At 39.4% G+C, this 15,751-nt stretch overlaps 1 pseudogene; it reads left to right on the top strand.

The window, feature by feature from the left end:
- Positions 1–5,424: 5,424 nt before the first annotated feature.
- Positions 5,425–9,048, top strand: LOC147622406 (subtilisin-like protease SBT5.3; annotated as a pseudogene).
- Positions 9,049–15,751: the final 6,703 nt, after the last annotated feature.

The following is a 15,751-nucleotide window of genomic DNA, read 5'->3' as shown; positions in this document are numbered from 1 at the left end:
GATCAATATTCACTAATTACCTTACAAATTGCTCGATTCTTTGTTCACGGTAGAGGCCCCCAACCAATCAATTGGTTAAGTATGTTGATGGAGCCACTAATGGGGATTGAAGAAAGAGGGAAGCTCCAAAAACTAGTGAATTATTAAATGAATTCACAGTTCTTGGCTTAGGTGGAGTAGAGTAACGATGCATAAACACTATATTTTTTTCAACAAGGGGGAGGCTTCTATTTATAGGAAAAATTGAGCTCCTAACCAAACAAACTGATTCTAGAATTTTCTAAATCAGTTTGGTCAATATTTGACCATTTTTAGGTCAGTTAAGCTAACTTTTTGGAACTAGACTTGAATGAGGAGAGAGGAGAGATATAAAATCTCAATTTTTATGAGTTTAAAACTCATTCAAGCATGTGAAATATGCACCTCCTTTAAAGAACTCCTCTTCCTTACATATGTGTCATAATGGAATCATTTTAATATTGCTCATAGTTTTTTTTAACTAATAAACCTTGTACATTTTCAACTCTTCATCTTATGTGAAATATGCACCTCCTTTAAAGAACTCCCCTTCCTTACATATGTGTCATAATGGAATCATTTTAATATTGCTCATAGTTTTTTACTAATAAACCTTGTACATTTTCAACTCTTCATCTTATGTGAAATATGCACCTCCTTTAAAGAACTCCCCTTCCTTACATATGTGTCATAATGGAACCATTTTAATATTGCTCATAGTTTTTTTTACTAATAAACCTTGTACATTTTCAACTCTTCATCTTATGTGAGCATTTACTCATTTTTGGATACCCAAAATATCTCATATTTTTAATATTGCTCATAGTTTTTTACTAATAAACCTTGTACATTTTCAACTCTTCATCTTATGTGAGCATTTACTCATTTTTGGGTATCTTCTTTTACAAATTGGATTTATCTCCTCCCTACACATGGATTGATGCTATTGGCCCATAGGAACCTTAATTGGACCATAATCCAAAAATTTCTGAAAATCTAGACCCTTAGGCTAAGGTCCTTTATACCCATTTCCAATTAATTCTAATTGCACATTGGAAAGTTCTTTTTGAATTTCTATTTCAGGGGAACTTATTTTAATAAGATGAGATAATTTTCTATCCAAAAATATTAAAAATCTGAATATTCTCTCTCTAAAATATTTTCTCTCTCTAGATTAAAACAGTTAGAAACAAGGTCTTTATATTTCTGAAGAGGGATTGATTACAAGGGAAGATACTAGACATCAAAAGGGGGCTTGGGGGAGGAATCTTACAAATGATAACTACCCAATAAACTCAATAAAGTTAGGGTAAAAAAATAACTCACCTAGATACATAAACAACTATGTAGCCGAGTTGGAATATGTACAAGAGTACAAGAAATATACTCTAAAATTACGTGCAAAAAATGAAGGCAAATGCTACCTTCAAAGCACATGATATTATCCACCAAAAGATCAAAAGATCCTTATAAAACCATGGATAAAAGCATAGAAGCTCCTTGAATCCAGGAAAACCATAGTTGATCATAAAAATCAATGCACACCATTTAATGGACATTAATCATGCCAAAAGAAGCATTAAAATTGGTGGCCAACTCATCAATCCGGAGTATATGAACGTGGTGTCGTTCAAGCAAAACTCCAAATTAAGCAAGTGAAACACATGTGTGTAACACTCAATAAAAATCCCCTACACACAAGTGATCTAGCCATAACCTAATGAGTCCATATAAAACTTAATAAACATCCAATAAAATCTACCAAAACAAACCGATCAACTAACCCATGATAGAATTTGTCTTAGGCTTAAGAAATTAAGCACAAACCACACTTAAACAAGTGCACAATAAATTATTATGGAAAAGTGTCAAAGATGAAATACACTTTGAATGAAAATTATAGCCATCTAAAGTATGGAACATGCCCAAAAAGATAGGCTAAACAATGGAAAAAAATCATGCAAACATCGTTTAGAATTAATCCAAACAGATATAACTACTAATACGAGGTACAATCGTATTAATAATATGTGAATAACCCGCATCTATCTAATGTCAATATGAGAAAACATACTTCAACATTAAATAACCCTCAAAAATATTAAATTCTCGAGAAAAAGAATTATCATGATTTTTTCCTAATTTTTTCTAATTTTATAGGGCCTCAAACGATAATTTTGAATTCCACCAAACCTATCTTATGGCATTCCAAACCTATATTTTTCTAGAAAATTTCCAGTAAATAAATTTACTAAAATACCATTGATACTTTAAAAATACCAATTTCTAGGATTTCTAAAAATAATTTCTAGAAAATTTCTAATTTTTTATGAGAATCCCATCGTTCACGAAATTTCCAATTCTGCCCCTGACAATTCTCAAATCCAATGAAAATTTACAATTTTAATGGATTTTTTAATTTTCTGGGTCAAAAAATATATTTTAAAGGAATTTGAATGGTCACGGGCACCCGAATGGACACACCACATGCCAAACACCAACCCCACATTTTCTCGAAATTCAAAATAACCTTTGTCTAATTTTTCACTAATTTTGAGAAATTTTAAAAAAATTTTAATTTACCTTGAACGCATTAAGAATACGAATGGTCAAAAAATTTCAGAATCCCACGGTTTTTCCGGAATACGGAAAGCCAAAAGTTTTGAGAAAATGAAAAGACAAAAAAAAAATCGGAATGTGAAAGGTCAAAAGTTTCCAGAATACGGAAGGTTAAAAGATTTTCCGGAATTCGGAAAAGCGGTTTTGGGAAAGCGAAAAGCCAAAGGTTTTCCGGAAGATGAAAAGCCAAAAGGCACCAAGAAAAAATTTCTAGAAATTTTCAGAGAATTTTCTTTCTCAAATTTCAATTTTTCTCTAATTTTTAGGCTTTTTCTCCAAGCTTTTTTGAATAGAACTCAAAAGCTTTTTTTTAAATTGAAAAAAACTTATTAAAAAAAAACAAAATAACTTTTAATAAAGCTTTGTTTAAAGCTTATGAAATTTTTTTTTGGGGGGGGGGGGGGAGCGCAGCCCCCCCCTTCCCCCCTGTTGAAGAGATGAGGGATAGAAAATCTCCACTCCTTCTCTCCTCTCCTCTTCTTCTCTAGTTCAACTCTTCTCTCACCACCGCAATTCTTCTCTCTCTCTTTTAAAAATTAATTAGAGAGATTAATTTTTAATTAATCTCTTTAATCATAATTAATCATAATTATGATTAATATTAATAAAAAATATAATTTGTTTTAAGAGGTGGTTTATAAATGCGAGAGAAAATAGAAGAAAATTCAGAATTGAGAGACAAAGAGGGTCCCATGCACACAGGAGAGCATTTCATGCATCAACATGCTGCCCCCTACTGTATTTCAGTAGAAAATCGGCAGAAATTTGATCGCATACCCGCGAAAAAACCCGCAAAAATGTATAAAAAATATATTTTTAACCATAAAAATGCTCTAAAAATTTAGAAAAAAACTCCTAAAAATTCTAGGAATTTAGGGAATCCATTCTACCAAAAATATCCACAATAAAATATGTGGTATTTTTATAAAAATTTCCATTAATGCTTATTTTAAACCACAAACGAAATTCCCCCGCAACGTCGATTCATCCATTGAATAGTAGTAACACGCATTCCAATCGCCATATCGATGATCCACGTACAAATCATCAACACAAATCAACAAAATGACATTTTTATTAGTAAATATTTACTTCAAAAAAAAGCCAAAATTTGCAATAAGAAAAAATCAACAACAATTAACTAGAGATTGCTCTGATACCAGTGTTAAAACCCTAAGATCTTTCTAGATAATTGTTATACATAAACATGCATAAATTAGGCATAAACTCAACCACCCGACCACCCCCGAGTCCAAGGGATGCACACATGAAATATAATGAAATACATCATACCTCTACCTTGATGTCCCATACCATCAAGAGGTATAACTTCTATCCAATAGCATGTAGCTATAGTGTGAAATGGTAGGTGAGTAGATATGATCCTCTGCACACAACACAAGAGAGCATAACATAGCCTTGGCCTCACAAGCCCAAGCCTCCAAGCCTCCCCTGAGTGTGCCCCATGCCCTTATTTTATAGGAGGGCCCTCAAGTGACTCTTGACTCTCCATTTCCCATGTGTGACCCTTGGATGCCTGACCCTAACCTTAACCCTTAAGGTTAGTCCTAACCCATGCTCCACTAGAGCTTGTTCCCATGCTCCCATGCTCACAAGCCTAATGTGGGTTAGCCTCCTAGTATATGCACACATAATATGCATATAACAGGGGGGGTTCTTGTCCCCTAGTGAAACGTGTATCCCTCTTGGGGGCAGCACCATGGTCAACAATACACTTTTTGATTCACCGATCGAAAAAGCGAGAGACCTTGATAATATAAATAATATCAAAATAAGGATTCCAAGAAAAAACAGGTGGTGAATCAGATACAGCACAAAGTTAGGAGAGAAGTGGTCCTTGATTCGAAGCTTAGGTCCAACTTCCACATTTTTATCAAGCGTAAAAATGTTTATGGATACCCTTGCAAACTTTGACGTGTCCAAGCACACGCTAGATTTTAGCTGACTAAAGTAAGGGTGGGGTTGGTCTTTTGAACATGACAAAATACTAAATGTGCCCAGCCAACCCACCCACTGCTACACTATATGGTAGGGATCTTTAAGACCTTGTCAGATGGGGTCAATGGTTGTGAAATCATGCACGGTTCGCTGCCATTTGTGGTGCATCGAAACAAAACATAAACTAGGGACAACAACCACCACCATTCATTTTTCGACGTGCCTAGTTTACTTTTTTTCTAGAGATTAAATTTTTTCCTGGTTTACCTCGAAGTACATCCCAAAAAATTGTAAGTCTCAAGTCTCAAAACCAAAAGGTGTGCATCCCAAAAAATTGTAAGTCTCAAGTCTCAAAACCAAAAGGTTTATTTTTGGTAGACGATGCTTGGAATCGAACTCAAGAACTCTAGTTTAAAGAGATAAGTTCCAAGTAGTGCACTATTACCACCACATTATCTAGTTACCCTCTTTTTTATTATGAGATAAAGTTTAAATCTCTAGTTTACTTTATGGTTTACCCTCTCCTTAGTTTACCCTTGCCCCACTTAAGGCCCTAGTTTCCCTAGTTTACTGGACCGGCAAAAATGGTAGCCATCGGCCGTTCCCTAGTTTGCTTTTCGATCAAATGCACAATGCATGATTTCACAACAGCCATTGATCCCATCTGGCAGGGCCTTCAACCATAAAGTCCCCCTCCTCGAGTCAGTTAAAACCGTAATATTTTAGAGTCCGACGAGTCGGAGTAAAAATTCCACTGTTATATGGCCTATAAAATCTGCAGTATCCCTCTCAGAATTGTGTTTCTGTTATATCATTAGCATTCGTATCATGGCTAGTTCCAGTAGACGAACGCTAGAGGTGTTTGGCGTGTTTTTACTCGCTGCTCTAATTCTGGCGAAACCGGCATGGGCAATTGGCAAGGTACGTACGTATAGCTGCTCGACGCTCGTTTTTTTTGAATAAGATCAATCGTATGATTGGATAGACAACCCTGATCAGTGGGGGTGTAGATTTTAGTCTCTTTTACTCAGGACTTGTGCGTTGCATGTAGTGGGGGTGTAGATTCTAGTCTCTTTTACTCAGGACTTGTGCGTTGCATGTGTTGTAGCAGTCCTCGTACGTAGTCTACATGGGCAGCCATTCTCCAACCACGTTAGGGGAAGGCCACGATCGGGCAGAGAGTATTCAGGCATACCACCATCGACTGCTTGCTAGTGTCGTCGGCAGGTGCGGATTTTATATTCCATTTAATGAAATGTGTTAATCTTCGCCCTGCAAGCTGCTTGTGCGTGATTCGCAAGCTCAAGCTCTAACGCGGCCTTCGAAGGCGCGATTGCGTTATAAGTATAGTTCACAGGTTATTAAATTCTTGATTTCAATGTGGAATCCTTTCCTTTGCCATTTGATCGAGGCATGGTAGCCTTCCTTATTGAATGGAACAGCGAAGCAGCAGCACAGGAGTCGCTTCTGTATAGCTACAGGCATTCAATCAACGGCTTCGCTGCCATCTTGGAGCCTCATCACGTGTCTGTCGTTTCTGGTACTGACGCCGTTAATCCATGACATAGCATAAAGAGAAGAGGAACTATTCTGGCTATCAGTGAAGACAACAGACTCTGATCATCTCTTTTCATGTAATAACACAGCATTGCCCGGAGTGATTTCCGTGTTTCCCAACAGAGGGCACAGCTTGCATACAACCCGCTCGTGGGAATTTCTAGGCTTGGAGCAGCAATCAGGAAAAGCTTCTGCTAATAACTCGCTGTGGAAAAAAGCAAGCTACGGTGAGGACGTTATTATCGGGATGCTGGACACAGGTAATATCGTGGGCGCTCTCCATGCACTATCTGCACTCATTAAGATGCTTGATCCTTGTAGGAATCTTGACTGTTTTTTATCTACCTTCTCTGCTAGGAGTCTGGCCCGAGTCCGAAAGCTTCCGTGATGATGGCTTAGGTCCGATCCCTTCACGATGGAAGGGTACATGTGTGAGCGGCGAAAATTTTACTGCAGCCAATTGCAACAGGTAGTTCGACACATATATTGAAATATCTAGCAATACGAGTTACTTAGGAATTGATTTTTTCTATGTTTCTTGTGATGCTGCATCCTTAGAAAGCTCATCGGAGCTCGTTATTTCGTCAAGGGCTACGAAGCTGCAAACGGACCTCTCAGCGTCAGTTCACCAGACAACTTTCTGTCCCCGAGAGATAAAGAAGGCCATGGATCTCACACTTCCTCCACTGCGGGGGGAAGCTTTGTACCCAATGTCAACATATTCGGGTTCGCAAACGGAACAGCAAAAGGAGGGGCACCCAAGGCAAGGCTAGCAATGTACAAGGTGTGCTGGACAGGAGACTTTTCTTGCTACGATGCAGATATCTTGGCAGCTTTTGACGCTGCTATCGAAGATGGGGTTGATGTGATCTCTGCGTCCCTTGGCCCGAGCGCTCCACTTCCAAGCTACCTTGAGGATGCATTATCTGTGGGTAGCTTCCATGCAGTGGCGGCCGGCAAGCTGGTCGTTTGCTCTGCCGGAAACGATGGTCCTAGCCCAGCCTCAGTGTCCAACGTGGCTCCTTGGATCCTCACTGTGGCTGCCAGCAGCATGGACAGACAATTTCCGGCTGTCATAGCTCTGGGAGACCGATCAAAGCTTATGGTATATTGTTATTTCTACATGCATGCTTGTACCTTACGGAATGTTGTCGAATGGAGGCGTAGAAGACGACTGTCTAACGTTGCGTTTTATCGTGTAACTAACTTCTCCAGGGATCGAGCCTTTCGGATTCGAAACTGGAGAAAAAAATGTATCCCCTTGTGTTAAGCAGCCAAGTGAAGATGGCTAGTGCAAACGCTACGGCAGGGTAAGCGACGAATTACGAAGTGTATGCTTAAGTAGGAATAATTACCATGGAGATAGTATCTAATTATATGTCATCTTTTGCACGTCAGCGAGCTGTGTTTCCCTGGCTCGCTGAACCCGGAGAAGGTGAACGGAAAGATCGTCGCTTGCATGCGCGGGGTAAACCCTCGCGTTGCAAAAGGCTCGGTGGTGAAAGAGGCAGGCGGGCTGGGCATGATCCTCCTTAACCAGCTCTCCGACGCAGACGATGTGGAATCGGATCCCCATGTTCTCCCAGCCGCCCAAGTAAATGCCAAGGACGCAGCATCGATTCTCAAATACGTCAATGAAGCAGGGTAATCACCCTCTCATCATCTCCTCACGAGTAACGGAACCGTTGTTTATTCATAATTGTCTGCTTGGTCAGCTCACCTGTGTATTGATGGTGTGATCAGAATATCCTCTGCTATGGCCTACATTGGCTTTCCGCAAACGCTACTCGATGCGAAACCCGCTCCTCAGATGGCGTCCTTCTCGTCTCAAGGTCCGAATAGCCTCACTCCGGACATCCTCAAGGTGACTCCACTCCGCTAACTTCAAGCCCCAGATTATAATTTATATTAGCTTCCACAATCAGGCCCTTCTAATGATGGGATGATAAAATACCAGCCTTTTAATGAGCTATATATATAGACTGTTGAGTTTTAAAAAGTCCTCACAAAATATCCTCCTCCTTTCGCAGCCTGATCTTACCGCTCCAGGTCTTAACATCCTGGCCGCTTGGACGCAAGCTTCCTCGCCCACAGCCGATTTATCCGACCACCGCTTCGTGAAATACAACGTGGTCTCCGGTACTTCCATGTCCTGCCCGCACACCGCCGGCGTCGTGGCGCTTCTGCGAGCTCTTCATCAGGATTGGAGCCCCGCTGCAATCAAATCAGCAATAATGACCTCCGGTAAACGAGCTACACTTCTACAAAGTAGCTTTAATTGGCTAGCACTTTGCAATTGAGGTGGCCGCATTTGGGCTTATAGAATTCTGATTCACTTCATGCAGCAACCCAACACGACAACACTGGAATGTCAATTTTGGACGGCGTACTGCACACAGCCACCCCATTCAACTACGGTGCCGGCCACCTGAATCCCAATGCAGCTGCAGATCCTGGCCTCTTGTACGACACCTCTCTCAACGACTACCTCCTCTTCCTGTGCAGCCTACACGACAACCAGTCCTCGCTCACAACTATGCTAGGCAATGACTCGTTCACATGCCCCAAAAGCAACGCTTTCTCAGCGTCGACCTCAACTATCCTTCCATTGCATTGTCTGAACTGGCTGCGAGTCGCACAGTGGAGCGCACGGTGACCTACGTTGGAGGAAATAACACTTATGAGGTGGTAGTAACGCAGCCACAAGGGATTCAGGTGGAGGTGATCCCGTCCAAGCTGGTGTTCTCCTCTCTAGGAGAGAAAAAGACATTCAAAGTAAACTTGCAGGTCGATGACAAGGGGGTATCGAGAGGACAGTATGTGTTTGGCCAATTCTCCTGGACGGATCATGGCAAACATGTTGTCACGAGTCCAATCGTCGTCAAGGCAGCATAAGCAAGTCCCAACCGAATTCATAACTTTTTCATTCATCTACGGTTTTTTTTCCCCTTGGTCGATTTGAATATCAAGTGCGGCAAGATTACACTTAAATTGGAAAGACCATGAATGTAGAACATTTCTCCTTACACGACTACCTACTAGTCTTGTTCGATATGTTCCTTGATTCATACGTTTCTAGTACTTAAGGCGGCGGAAGGAATTTAAAAAGTGTAGAAGCCAACAAAAAGTTGCCATATGGACATTAGTGTTCACATAGAGCGGCGGAAGAGAAGGTTGAGAGGTGCCACATCGTGGAAGAAAAAAGGGAGTTTTGTTCCAACCCCCCCCTTGGAACAAACTTCTTCCACCCTCCAACTTGGCAAAAAGTGCCATGTTGGCACCAATCAACTCTTGGCTCTACTTTCCATGTTTTTGTTTTATTCTTTCTTCCGCCGCCCGAAAGGTTCACACTGGGCGGCGGAAGAAAATTAGTGCAGTCTTCCTTCCGCCCTCTGTGTGAACACTCGGGTGGCGGAAGTGTGCATTTTTTAACTTTTCCACCTGGAAGTGCTCATTTTTGAGTGTGTTTTCCGCCGCTTCACTGTGAACTGGGCCTTATATCTGCGCATGAAAGACGGCATGCGAAGCTGGCGTTGCGTGTAGTTAAAAAAATCCCATAGATACACACGTCCAATTGAATTGAGGAAACTATATACCAAGAGAACTGGCAATGTTCGCGGCCTTGGGCACCCACACGCATGATTAAACCTTAGTGAGTATTCCACAGTGGGAGGTATTGTGTGTTTGTAAAACATGTTGACCGAACCAAACCTTAGTGAGTATTCCACAGTGGGAGGCAGTGCTTAAATTTGAAGCCTATTTTAGCCTTCAAGGGCCCTTTTAGGCGTGAAATGATGCCTAAAGGTTGCAACTATGAAGCCTCAAATAATTACCAAAGCATCATATATTTAAGCCCAAGGATAGGGTGTAAAATCTTCAGGGGATATAAAAGCATGTATGTGGATGTCTAGGGCTGTGTGTGTGTGTGAGAGAGAGATTATTCATTGGGACAAAGTTCAATCATGTATATCATGGATGATGTAAGGATATAGGGACCTTCACATGATTTGTGTGGAAGTCACTAATTGACATGAAGAGATAAATGTGCATTGGAAAAAGGGTTCCAATGAAGACGATGTTAGAGTACATTCATCTTCAGATAGAAGTGTAGTGCTCTATTGGAGACATAATGAACATCGATGTGAGATCCATTGTAGACAAGTGTAGTACTCTATTGGAGACATAATGAACATCGAAAAATAGCATCTTGAAGTCCAAAGTGAATAGGAAAAATTTCAAAAACTTTTTGATGAAACCTTCCATTGGGCTTTAAATTTAAAGCTTGGTGGGAGGTATTGTGTGTTTGAAAAACATGTTGAAAGAGAAACCTAAAGTAATCATTAGTAAGCTGATCTATCTTATTGGGTAAAACTCAGCAAATAATCATTAGTAAGCTGATCTATCTTAGTGGATAGAACTAGTAAGCTTATCTATCTTACTGGATAGAACTCAGCTTTCCCAATCGGGTCGAGAGATCGACCTTGGGTTCACATCCTCTTGGAGACATGATCGGTTCACATTCCTGTTAAAACCCTAAGATCTCTCTAGATAATTAACATGCATAAACATGCATAAATCAGGCATAAACTCTACCACCCAACCACCCCCGAGCCCAAGGGTTGCACACATGAAATATAATAGAGTATCACATACCTTCACCTTAGTGTCCCATACCACCAAGAGGTATAACTCCAATACAATAGCACTCAGCTCTATAGTGAAATGGCAAGAATGTAGATACAATCCTCTACACAAGAGAACATCCCTTGAGTGTGCCCCATGCCCCTATTATATAGGAGGGCCCTCAAGTGACTCTTGACTCTCCATTTTCCATGTGTGACCCTTGGATGCCTGACCCTAACCTTAATCCTTAGAGCTTGTTCCCATGCTCCCATGCTCACAAGCCTAATGTGGGTTAGCCTCCTAGTATATGCACAAATAATGTGTACATAACATACTTCCCCTCTCTCAAAACATTGCACTCTTGCAATGAAAAGAAGGAAATTTGCACTGAATATTCTCAACCGACTCCCAAGTCAAATCCTCTATTTCCCTATCTTTCCACAAAATTTTAACTTCAGGAATTAGTCGACTACGAAGTTTCCTTTCCCTGAATTCAAGTACCCTTTCAGGTTCATGTGGAACATAAGATAAATCTTCGACTTCAACGAGTTCTTGAGGAGTAACTATGTTATCCTCACCTCCCAGCTTCTCTTTCAATCTACTGACATGAAAGACTGGATGAACTCTAACATGTGGAGGCAGTTTTAACTCATACGCAACCGTGCCAATTCGACGAATAACTCGAAATGGACCACAATATCTAGGAGATAATTTCGAGCATTTTTTCGTTGATAAAGTTTGAGAGTCTTTAGGAACTTTTAAATAAACCAACGCTCCTGGTTCAAAAGACCGAGATGAGCGTCCTCTATCAGAATAAAACCGTGCTCTATCCTGAGCACTCCTGATAGAATCCCGAGCTTCGATCAGCATTTCCTGCATATCAGGCAAGAAATCCCTCGATGCATCAAGCTCGATGTCCTTAAGACCAACATCGATAGGTGCTCTGGGTTGATACCCATACATAAGCATAAACGGACTAAAACCTGTAGCCGTATGTTTAGAACTGTTATAGGCAAATTCCATCAGTGGAAGATACTTTTCCCAATTTGATGGTTTTCCAGAGACATATGCATGAAGCATATCCTCTAGAACCCGATTTACCCGCTCTATTTGCCCATCAGACTACTGCGGATGATGAGAGGAACTCATACTTAAAGTTGTTTCCAATTTCTTGAAAACTTCCTGCCAAAAATTAGCCGTGAACTTAGAGTCCCAATTGCTCACAATATCAGAAGGTAGACCATATAGTCTAAACAGTTGTTCGACAAATTGGTATGCCAATTCCGAAGCTTTAACTGTTGTTTTTGTGGGTAAAAACCTAGCCATCTTTGTCAATCTATCCACGACTACCCAAATGGCATCGTGACCCCTGCTGATGTGGAAGTCCCGTAATGGAATCCATGGAAATACTTTCTGACTTTCTAGATGGAATATCCAAAGGATGTAATAACCCAGCAGATTTAAGGCCTCCAGCCTTGTTTATTTGACATTGATAACATTGGACCACATAACTCTGAATAAAATCTTTCATTTTTGGCCAATAAAATGTCCTTCTAACTAAAGCCAAGGTACGCTGTATGCTAGGATGTCCTGCCACCGATGGTGCATCATGGCACTCAAATAGGATCCTTAACTTAATTTCCGGCACATCTGGCATGCAAACCTTATCATTTCGGAATAAAAGACCATTCCGAAGAAAAAATTGGTTGGCTTTTCCTTTCACCAGGTTTTGATCTACTTCAGAGTTGGACCCTGATTTTGCCAAATTTCAATATTTTTCAAAGAAAATATCTGTGCTGCATTTTTTCCTGAGTGAATCATACAAGTTAGAAGTAATCTCAGTGAAGCAAATCTCATTAACTTCACTGATTCGACTCAATGCATCAGCAATGCGATTTAAGCTACCCTTTCTATATTTAATCATAAAATCGAAATCTTGCATCAACTCAGCCCATCTTGCTTTTCTACCCTTCAAGTCCGGTTGATCACAAATATACTATAAAGATTGATGATCTGTTAAGACCATAAATTGAGACCCGTAAAGATACTGTCTCCATGCCTTTAAAGCATAAATGATTGCATATAACTCTTTCTCCTGAACTGGGTACCTAGTCTGTGCATCATTGAGTTTCTTACTCTCGAAGGCCACAGGCTTCCCATCCTAGAACAAAGTTGCGCCTACCGCAAAATCACTAGCATCAGTCTCAACAATGTAAGGTCTGCTAGGATCTGGCAAAGCTAACACAGGAGCATCTCGAACTTTATTTTTCAAAATTTCAAAAGCCTCCTGTAGCTTATCTTTCCAACAAATTGGAGAATTGGACTTTTTATTTTTACCTTTAAGAAGATTGGTAAAAGGTACAGTCAACTTCGAATAATCTTTAATAGATATTCGAAGAAATACCACAAAACCTAAGAAAGATCTTAGCTGTTTGACCGTACGCGGAACTGGCCATTCCAAAACCTTTTGGATCCGATCCAAGTCTATACTTAAGCCATCTCGAGAGATCTTATGACCTAAATATAACAATTCCTTTTTAAAGAAATCACACTTAGATAATTTACTATACAGCTTTTTCTTCCTGATGAACCTTCCTAGAACCTCTTTAAGATGACTCTCATGCTCATCCAAAGTTTTGTTGTATATCAAAATATCATCTAAGAAAACCACCACACATTTTTCTAACAGATCTCGGAATATATCATTCATCATCTGTTGGAAAGTTGCTGGTGCATTAGTGAGACCAAAGGGTAACACTAAAAATTCATAATGGCCATATCTTGTCCTAAAAGCAGTTTTAGGAACATCTTCCTTTGCTATACGGATCTGATGATAACCTGTTCGCAAGTCAAGCTTTGTAAAATACTTAGCTCCATGCAACCTATCAATAAGATCATCGGATCTAGGCAATGGGTATCTATTTTTAATTGTAACCTTGTTAAGACGTTTATAATCAATACACATCCTCCAGGTACCTTGATCCTTTTTCTTAACCAGGAGAACTAGTGCACACCAAGGAGACTTACTTGGTCTAATTTGACCCATCCTCAAATATTCAGCTAGTTGTTTGGCTACCTCATCCTCCTCAGATTGGCTAAGCTGATACAGAGGAATACTAACAGGTTCTGCCCCTGGTACTAGCTCTATTTTATGGTCCACCTCTCATTTAGGAGGTAATCCATGAGGCAATTCATCAGGAAATACATCCTGAAATTCGCTTTTAATAAAACTTAACACTTTACTTTCCCAAACATCTAAAGAAATAGTGTTTGCATCAAAATGAATATACGAAGACACTGGATCCATAACCAACTGGAAAAGTTCATAGTTAAAAATATCTTCCATTAATTCCAGCTCATTGATAAAAGTTTCCTTGGGTACAACAATGTTTCCTTTAAGAGTTACAAGGCTTCCATTGTGATGAAAAGACATCAAATGTTTGACCCAATCAATAGAAAATTCTTATTTTTGCTCTGAAACCATTCCATTCCCAAAATTATATATTTTGCACTTCTTTACCTCGTATTGAAAATCACGAGATAATCCATTGATGAAAATACCACACAAAGTATGATCATCAGACTTGGCTTTAGCAGCCAACTGTCTAAAATTTTGCACATATAGTTATCAAAAGACTGATTAGCCGTGGTATTTTTAACCAACTTGGCAATAACTTCGAATTCATCCTCTGGTTGGACAAATTCTTTCTTGATTGCAACTTCAAAATCTAGCCAAGTATGGGAATAGAATCTTCTTTTAGATCCTTCCACCAAGTCAAAGCTTTCCCCTTTAATAAACCCTGTGCCATTTGCAATTTTTGCACATTAGTGAAAGGGTGAAAAGCAAAGTGTGTATTTCACTTGTTAAGCCAGGCATCCACACATTCTTGTGTCTTCTCTTTCTTCTCTCCGCTATACACCTTTGGTGCAAAAGACGGAGCAACTGCTTTGGTAGCTATAGATGAGGTGGCCAGAAGAGCTTTCTGCAGAGTTAAAATCTGCACCTTAAGTGATTCCATCTCATCATGGCACTTTGTTATAGTAGCCTCCAGACATTGTGTCACCTCCAAAAATTTGCTCTTTGCTACCGCCTCCTCTTCTTCTTCATGGAACTTATGATCTTTCCTTCTAAGGTTGGGATGATCACTCATGTCATCGACATTATCATTGACTGAGAAGTCAATATGAGCCATGGTAAATGAGTTCTCTTTAAATCTGGGTTAAACTTTTCTTCACCTTTCTCTTGACCCCACTTGACCAAAAGTTCTAGTAAATTAATTCACTAGAAATAACTGCACATAAGAAAAATGCTTTAACTAGACATTGGCTAAAAAATCATGAAAACATCATCTAGAATCAATCCAATCGAATAAAATATTAATACAAGGCATGCTTGTATTAATAATATGCGAATAACCCACATTTGTTTAGTGTGAGTACATAAAAAACATACTATAATACCAAATATCCCTCGAAAATAAAAATTCTCGAGAAAAAAGAATTACCATGATTTTTTCCTAATTTTTCCTAATTTCATAGGGCCTCAAAATATGTCAATTTTGAAAACCACCAAAACCCATCTTATGGCATTCCAAACTTATAATTTTTCAGAAAATTTTTAGCAAAGAAATTTGCCAAATACCATTGATATTTTTTTTTTAAAATACCAATTTCTAGGATTTCTAAAAATAATTTCTAGAAATTTCCTAAGTTTTCCTGAGAATCCCGTCGTTCACGAAATTTCCAATTCCGCCCGACAATTCTCAAATCCAATGAAAATTTACAATTTTAATGGATTTTCTAATTTTCTGGGTCAAAAATATATTTTTAAAGGAATTTGAATGGTCACAGGCGCCCGAAAGGACACACCACATGCCAAACACCAATCCCACATTTTCCTGAAATTTAAAATAACCTTTGTCTAATTTTCCACTATTTTTTAAGAATTTTTTAAAATTTTTAATAAACCCCGAAC

The sequence above is a fragment of the Cibotium barometz genome, chromosome 28, assembly GCF_041138505.1.
Source record: "Cibotium barometz isolate CiBa-2024 chromosome 28, ASM4113850v1, whole genome shotgun sequence".
NCBI classification, from domain to species: Eukaryota; Viridiplantae; Streptophyta; class Polypodiopsida; order Cyatheales; family Cibotiaceae; genus Cibotium; species Cibotium barometz.
The sequence above is the reverse complement of the archived record's forward strand: the minus strand, read 5'-3'. Positions and strand labels throughout refer to the sequence as shown.